The sequence below is a fragment of the Eurytemora carolleeae genome, unplaced genomic scaffold (assembly GCF_000591075.1).
Source record: "Eurytemora carolleeae unplaced genomic scaffold, Eaff_2.0 scaffold588, whole genome shotgun sequence".
NCBI lineage: Eukaryota > Metazoa > Arthropoda > Copepoda > Calanoida > Temoridae > Eurytemora > Eurytemora carolleeae.
In genome coordinates this window covers 61,439-68,562 of record NW_019396804.1, presented here as the reverse complement: position 1 = coordinate 68,562, position 7,124 = coordinate 61,439, and the positions used below count along the sequence as shown (strand labels likewise).

The 7,124-nt window shown below is 32.4% G+C and overlaps 1 long non-coding RNA gene across 1 annotated transcript; it reads right to left on the bottom strand.

The window, feature by feature from the left end:
• Window positions 1-4,237: 4,237 nt before the first annotated feature.
• Window positions 4,238-4,751, bottom strand: LOC111708859 (uncharacterized). Its single transcript, XR_002766743.1, has 2 exons — window positions 4,695-4,751; window positions 4,238-4,295 (listed from the first exon to the last, which is right to left on the bottom strand). It is a non-coding gene; the product is annotated as an uncharacterized LOC111708859 (long non-coding RNA).
• Window positions 4,752-7,124: the final 2,373 nt, after the last annotated feature.

Here is a 7,124-nt window from a genome sequence, read left to right as displayed (position 1 = left end):
ACATTATGTTTTATGTTTAAAATTGGAGTATTTCTTTAAAAGTTGTAACACTTAACCACTGAATGCAACAAGTGGCGGTGAGATGTCAGTCAAAAAACATTACATGGAACCGTAGCATGCCGTGCCGGGACAGCCTATCTAGGTAGAGTGTATGAGCAGTCTGTGTAGTCTGTGGGCCTGTACTTAACCATTAACATCAATTTTCTTGTCAATGCATTACGCAGTACAAGGGTATTATATCATCCTTAGGTATTCAAAAAAAAATTCTAAACAAATATTTAGACTTTTAAGAAATTTGTGTAGACCGTCAATATAGCAGGGAGTCTAGGAACAGCTCCGGGAGCAGTTCAGATCGTAAGAACGGCTACCATAATGTGGACTCAAAGATCAGCTCCAGTAGTAAAAGAAGCAGCTGAAGACACAATAAGAGCATCCCAGATTGTAGGAGCAGCCAGGATATTAGATATTTACAGAACAGCTGAACAAGATAGAGTTATAGAGGAAGCTGCTCAGACAGATCCTAAACTGTAGCAGCTGAATATCTGAAGGAACTTATGAAAATATGAATAAACGTTACAGATGTATTTAGTAAATAAACTACGATACTGATCAATCCCAATTCATTTATACTCTGAGAGATATGTATAATCAGAGCTGAAAACTTTAGAATGGTGGATATCGAGAACAAGGCTTGATCTCCACTTTTTTTAATCTCCAGATTATATAAGGCTTGTTTTCCTCTTGTTATTAATCTTCAGATCAATTAATCTATCGGGATTAAGGATATATCATTCTAAAGTTGTCAGCTCAGGTTATAAAAGGGATCGATACTAAAACGAGAGTATGGGACATGGAGTGAAATATTTGCCTAAACCTTAAACCATGGATGCAATTAATTGATCTCGAAAATCTCTAGGATTTACATCTGGATTCTGCCAGTGCCATGTATTTGATAGAAGACAATAATCATAACAAAAGGAAGCCTTTATTTGATAGATTTTGTTAATGCCAGAAATGAGTGGAAAATTGCAATCAAACTCAACTAAACCCCATATTTGATATACATCATAAAGGGGGTTGTATAATGGTCTAGGGGGGTAAAATTACGCACGCACAAATGGTAAAATTTACCCTTTTAGGAAATCCTGTTGTTTGAAACTTGAAAACCAGGTTTTTAATTTAAGATTTACATGATTTATGATTTTGAGAATTTGCAAGTTTGCCAAAATATATGTATTTATGCAACATTATGAAACATTTTTGATACCATAAACAATTATTATTATTATTATGTTTTATTAATATCTTTTATAATCATTTACAACTACTTTACGGGGAAGTTAAGGGAATTTTACTTTACCAAGGGTTCCCAAGACCAATTTTGCCTACCAAACATCCAGAGCGCAAGGAGAGATATTTTTTATGCAAAATTAGTAGAGAGAACCCGTGGTTTAGTAAATTTTTTAATTTCCCGAAAAAGTAGTTGTAAATAATTTCATCGTCTTTTGAGATGAAAATGCGCAAATTTTTTCCAAAAACTTTGCAGATTGGTTGGTTGTTTTACATAACTGTCCCAAGGGACGTTAAATAACTTAACCTCCCTCTGTTGGGGGAATCAGAGGTCGGTAGATTTGATAGGAAAAAAAATTGAAAATTTGGGTAAATATTTTTTTAAAACTTGTAAAACATCAGAAATAAAACAGTGTAAAAACATAATGAATCTTAAACATAAATAAACTATTATAAACAATTTAATGACAAACATTATAATAAATAAACATGTATATTGTATATTGTAGATTTGTATAATAAATACAATTTATAACAATAAAATCAGTTTATATTAGACTAACTTAAACGAAAAGTATTTTACAGCTTTTATCTTTTTTTGTTAATTTATGTATATAGAAGGTATGTATAATGTATATATTATATATATATATAATCATAAATAAATATTCAGGTTTTCACAATAGCTGTAACTTCTGACAAACCGTTTTGTTGAAAAGTGACCTAAAGCCTAGTATTGAAAAATAGATAGATAAACATGATAAGATTGCCTTAGTTCTGTTCCGTGTTAAACAAATATTATTTTATTTCGATTAAACAATCTTTTTAACTAAACAATGACACATAAAACTTGTATTGAAAGGTTTGATCGAACCCTAGGATCTTATTTTAGATAAAATCAGTCTTAAAGGGATTGTAGATCTAATTTCAAGTGACCTTTCATTAAATGAGGGACATGCATTTTTCCATTGAGAGGAGGGGGGGGGGGATTGAATGTTTAATTCCTCTTCTAAAAGACCAGATTGAAAAAGCAAAAAGGTGCTTAAACTCTTTATAGTTGCTCACAAATTATTTCGGGGCGTCCCCCGACCCCCACTCCCCCCCTCTAGGTTCCTAAGCCATCTATGCTTTAAAACCTTTAATTCTGATAATTTCCTTCATTGTTTTTGTAGCAGAAATCCACAAGTCACTTTGATAGAAAAGCCACAATTTAAACAAATCTATTTTCAAAGTCAAAAACATAGATATCACATGTATTCTTAATAACAAATTTAGCTTTTAAGGAAACTGTGATGAATCAGACATGTCCCTCTATAAATGGAGGGTCACTTAAAATTATACCTGCAGTTCCTTTAAAAACCATTTGAATACAGTAATAACCAAAAAACTTTGAAATAGGAAGACGACTTTTAGAATCAAGTTATATCTTTGAAAAGTTCAATGAGCATAGAATACAGCAATTGTGCAGTGTAAACAATCCCAATTTACTAAATTAGTGATTTTATAATTGTCTGGTATAAGTATCTGTTTTGTAACATCAAATACACTTTAGTATTACTATAATGTCGTATTCCTATTCCATTGTTCTTTGGTTATCACTGTATCAGATATTCCACTAAAATTCAATGTTGGGTTAGTTTATTTTACGTTTGCAGATCTTTGAACAACATTTTAGAAATTGAAGGAATGTCTGTAATTTGCTAATATTTAATTTTAACATAAAGTTTAGTATAATTTTGACGTATGAATGTTTCTGTCTGTAGATCAGAAACTGAGGATTAAAGGTTTCTAGTTTAGTAGTTCCTGAAAATATATTCAATAGTTAGAATGGAATATCAAGTATAATGCATTGGTCAGCATATATATATATATCAATATAGTGCCGGTTACTGAAATTTAGCAAATTTCATATTCATTGGTATACGTACCGACCCTTCTTTACTATGTAGCTGTTCAGTACCGAATACTGTATTAATTATATATGTCAGCCTCGTTTTTATTAAACGGTTTTGTATTGATATATTAATATATTAAATAAATCTTTTTTCGGTGTGTCTTTATCTATGTATCTGTCTATTTGTCTCTCTATCTATATATCTGTCAGCCAGTCAGTATGTCTGTCTGTCTGTCTTGATTTTGAAAATTTAAAATGTTTGAGTAAGAAATATTAAAGGAATTGTTGATCTTTCGACCCTACATTGTAATATAGCTCCATGTCTGATTCATTATGGTACCCTTTAAACCTTTATCTGAGCAACAATGTGGAAGATATAGTCGTTTTTCTGTCTTTGATATGAGATCACACCGAATAAGAAACTGATTAATTTTCAGAAAAAAGTAAATATATCTTTATCAAAGGTTTAAAGGGTACTATTGTGTATCGCCGACAGTCCCTTTAAGGTTTAACTGCTCTTTTAAATATCTCTTTTTACAGTTCTTATTGAGCCAAATGTCGTCTTCATCATTAAGTATAAAAATCCCCCAAATCATTTACTTGTATTGCCCCAACTAGATTATGTAAATATATGTGCTCATTATGTTTACAGATATAAATGTGTATCAACCACCAACGTGTCCTAAGCTTAAAGGGACTGTAATCTCAATGTCAAGTGACCCTCCAAGCAAAGATGGCAGTGTCGGATTGAAATCTTGAAATAAATGTGGAATATGTTTTTTTTTTTCATATTTTTAAGCGCTTAATTCTGATAATACATACATTTATTTCTGCGGTAGACATGGGCAAATTATTTGTGTAGAGAAACCACAAATGAAAATAATCAGTTTTCAAAGTTATAAACATTGGTCTCGAACTCACACAGGCAAAGCTTCTAAGGTTATTCTGCCGATATTTTGAGAAAATTAACCTGGGCCGGCACTGCAACTGTTGTTGGATTCATTGTAATGTTGTTGAACAATAAACTGTTGTTGTCTATGTTGTTGTTTTTTAAACTGTTTAGAGGTTGGCCCAAGAATACAGAATCATCTCCTTCCAGCATACTTCTGTCCTGCAGAACAGTACAGTTAAGTACTGTATGGTAAAGTACTGTACAGTAGTACTGTACAATAAAGTAATGTACAATACATTATAGTACTGTACAGTGCATAATAGTACTGCACAGTACATTATAGGCACAGTACATTATAGTCACAGTAAATTATAGTACAGTGCAGTACATTACAGTACAGTACTGCACGTAGTGCAGTGCAGTGCTGTACATTACTGTGCATTACAGTACAGTACTTTGCAGTACAGTGCAGCACAATACAGTACTGTACAGTAAATTTTAGTACAGTGCAGTGCATTAAAGTACATTACAGTACGGGACATTACAGTAAAGTAAAGTAAAAATAACTTTAACAGTAAAAAAATTGATTTTAAAAGTTGTAATCAGGAGAAAACTTACAAATGCCACGTCTTCATCCGAGGAGGAGTCATTTTCCGCCAAAATCACTCCCTTAAATTAGATTAGATTAGAATACATTAGATTATATTAGATTATATTAGATTAGATTAGATTAGATTATATTATATTAGATTAGATTAGATTAGATTAGATTAGATTAGATTAGATTNCTTAAATCTGAACCAAATTACGCAAATTTAATAGGAATATAATCGGGTTAGAAGAAGACGATCTTTTAGATTTATTTCCTTTAATAAGTAAGCATATACGACAAGGTCATTTGTAATTACGCTTACAGTCCCTTTAAACTGTCTAACATCATTTGCAATCAGTCCAATCTTCCGTCCCTCCCTCTGTGATCATGTTTGATTGTGTCTAAACAGCTGTTTGGTTAGGGAGCCATTCGGTCAGCACCTCTTGCTGTTTAACTATTCAATATAGGGAGAAAGCCATTCGGTCAGCACCTCCCACTGTTTATCTATTCAATATAGGGAGCAAGTCATTCGGTCAGCACCTCTTGTTGTTTATCACTTCAATACAGGGAGCAAGCTATTCTATCAGCACCTCCTACTGTTTATCTATTCAATAAACGGAGCAAGATATTCTACCAGTGCCTCCTACTGTTTATCTATTCAATACAGGGAGCAAGCTATTCTACCAGTGCCTCCTACTGTTTATCTATTCAATACAGGGAGCAAGCTATTCTACCAGCATCTCCTACTGTTTATCTATTCAATATAGGGAGCAAGCTATTCTACCAGTGACTCCTACTGTTTATCTATTCAATACAGGGAGCAAGCTATTCTACCAGTGCCTCCTGCTGTTTATCTATTCAATATAGGGAGCAAGCTATTCTACCAGTGACTCCTACTGTTTATCTCTTCAATACAGGGAGCAAGCTATTCTACCAGTGCCTCCTGCTGTTTATCTCTTCAATATAGGGAGCAAACTATTCTACCAGTGCCTCCTGCTGTTTATCTCTTCAATACAGGGAGCAAGCTATTCTACCAGCTCCTCCTCTTACTGTTTATCTCTACAATATAGGGAGCAAGCTATTCTACCAGGGCCTCCTCTTGCTGTTTATCTCTTCAATGTAAGGAGCAAGCTGTTCTACAAGCTCCTCCTCTTGCGGTTTATCTATTCAAAGCAGGGGGCGAGCTCTTTCCTTGCTGGCTGCCCGGAACTAACTGCCTCCCGTAAACGATCTTATTGTTTAAAATGTTCAATATTCTAAATCTGTCAAGGAATTCACATAAAGTTATTTAATTCAGGTGTTGTAAATTTAATTGGGAGTTCACACTATACGCTAGTGCACACTCCGGATTTACAGGATTTTGAACGATATTTGGTGATAAAAAACAGGGAGTCTCTGTCCTCAATGAACAGTCAAAGGTTAAAAGAGTTCTGTTGAAAATTGGGTTTTTCCCTCTTACAAGGAGAGTCAGTTGAAGTTTTAATCTTAAAATATTTTTTTAATTTTTACGGTTTTTAAAAAAAAATATGATACAATTTTTTTTCTTTTGAAACCAAAACAAAACAATGCTTTGTTACAAAAGACCCAATGACTCATGATGTAAAAATTCAATTATCAAAAATTTACTTTTAAATTAGTAAGTAAATTTTTGTTTAAGAAAAGTCATAGTTTTTACCTGGCTTCACTTTTTTTCCATATATAAAACAAGATTACTGCCAGGAAACCGATGAAAAAAACTGCTAAGAAAATAACACTTTCGGCATCTCCTTAAAATAAGGAAAGTTTTTAAATGAACTGGCAAAGTAATTCAAAATGAGTATAATGGAATATACATTAATAGATTATTTTATAGACAGGACATAGATTTATCATCATTCAGATAGTACACCTTAGATAGGACATTTTATAGATAAAACATCATATAGACAAGACATCTTATAGATAGGATATCATATAGATAAGACATTTACAGATTAGACATCTTATAGATAGGATATTATATAGATAAGACATTTACAGATTAGACATCATATAGATAGGACATCATAGATAAAACATCATATAGATAAGACATCATATAGATAAGACATCATATAGACAAGACATCTTATAGATAGGATATCATATAGATATGACATTTACAGATTAGACATCATATAGATAGGACATCATAGATAAAACATCATATAGATAAGACATCATATAGATAGGACATCATATAGATAGGACATCATATAGATAGGATACCTTAAAGATAGAAAATCTTGTATGATAAGCCATATTTTATTTATGAAAATTTACAGATAGTACATTTTTCATTTACGAAATTTTACAGGGAATTTCACAGAGATAACATTTTACAGGGCAGTTCATAGAGATAACATTTTACAGGGCAGTTCACAGAGATAACATTTTACAGGGCAGTTCATAGAGATAACATTTTACAGGGCAGTTCA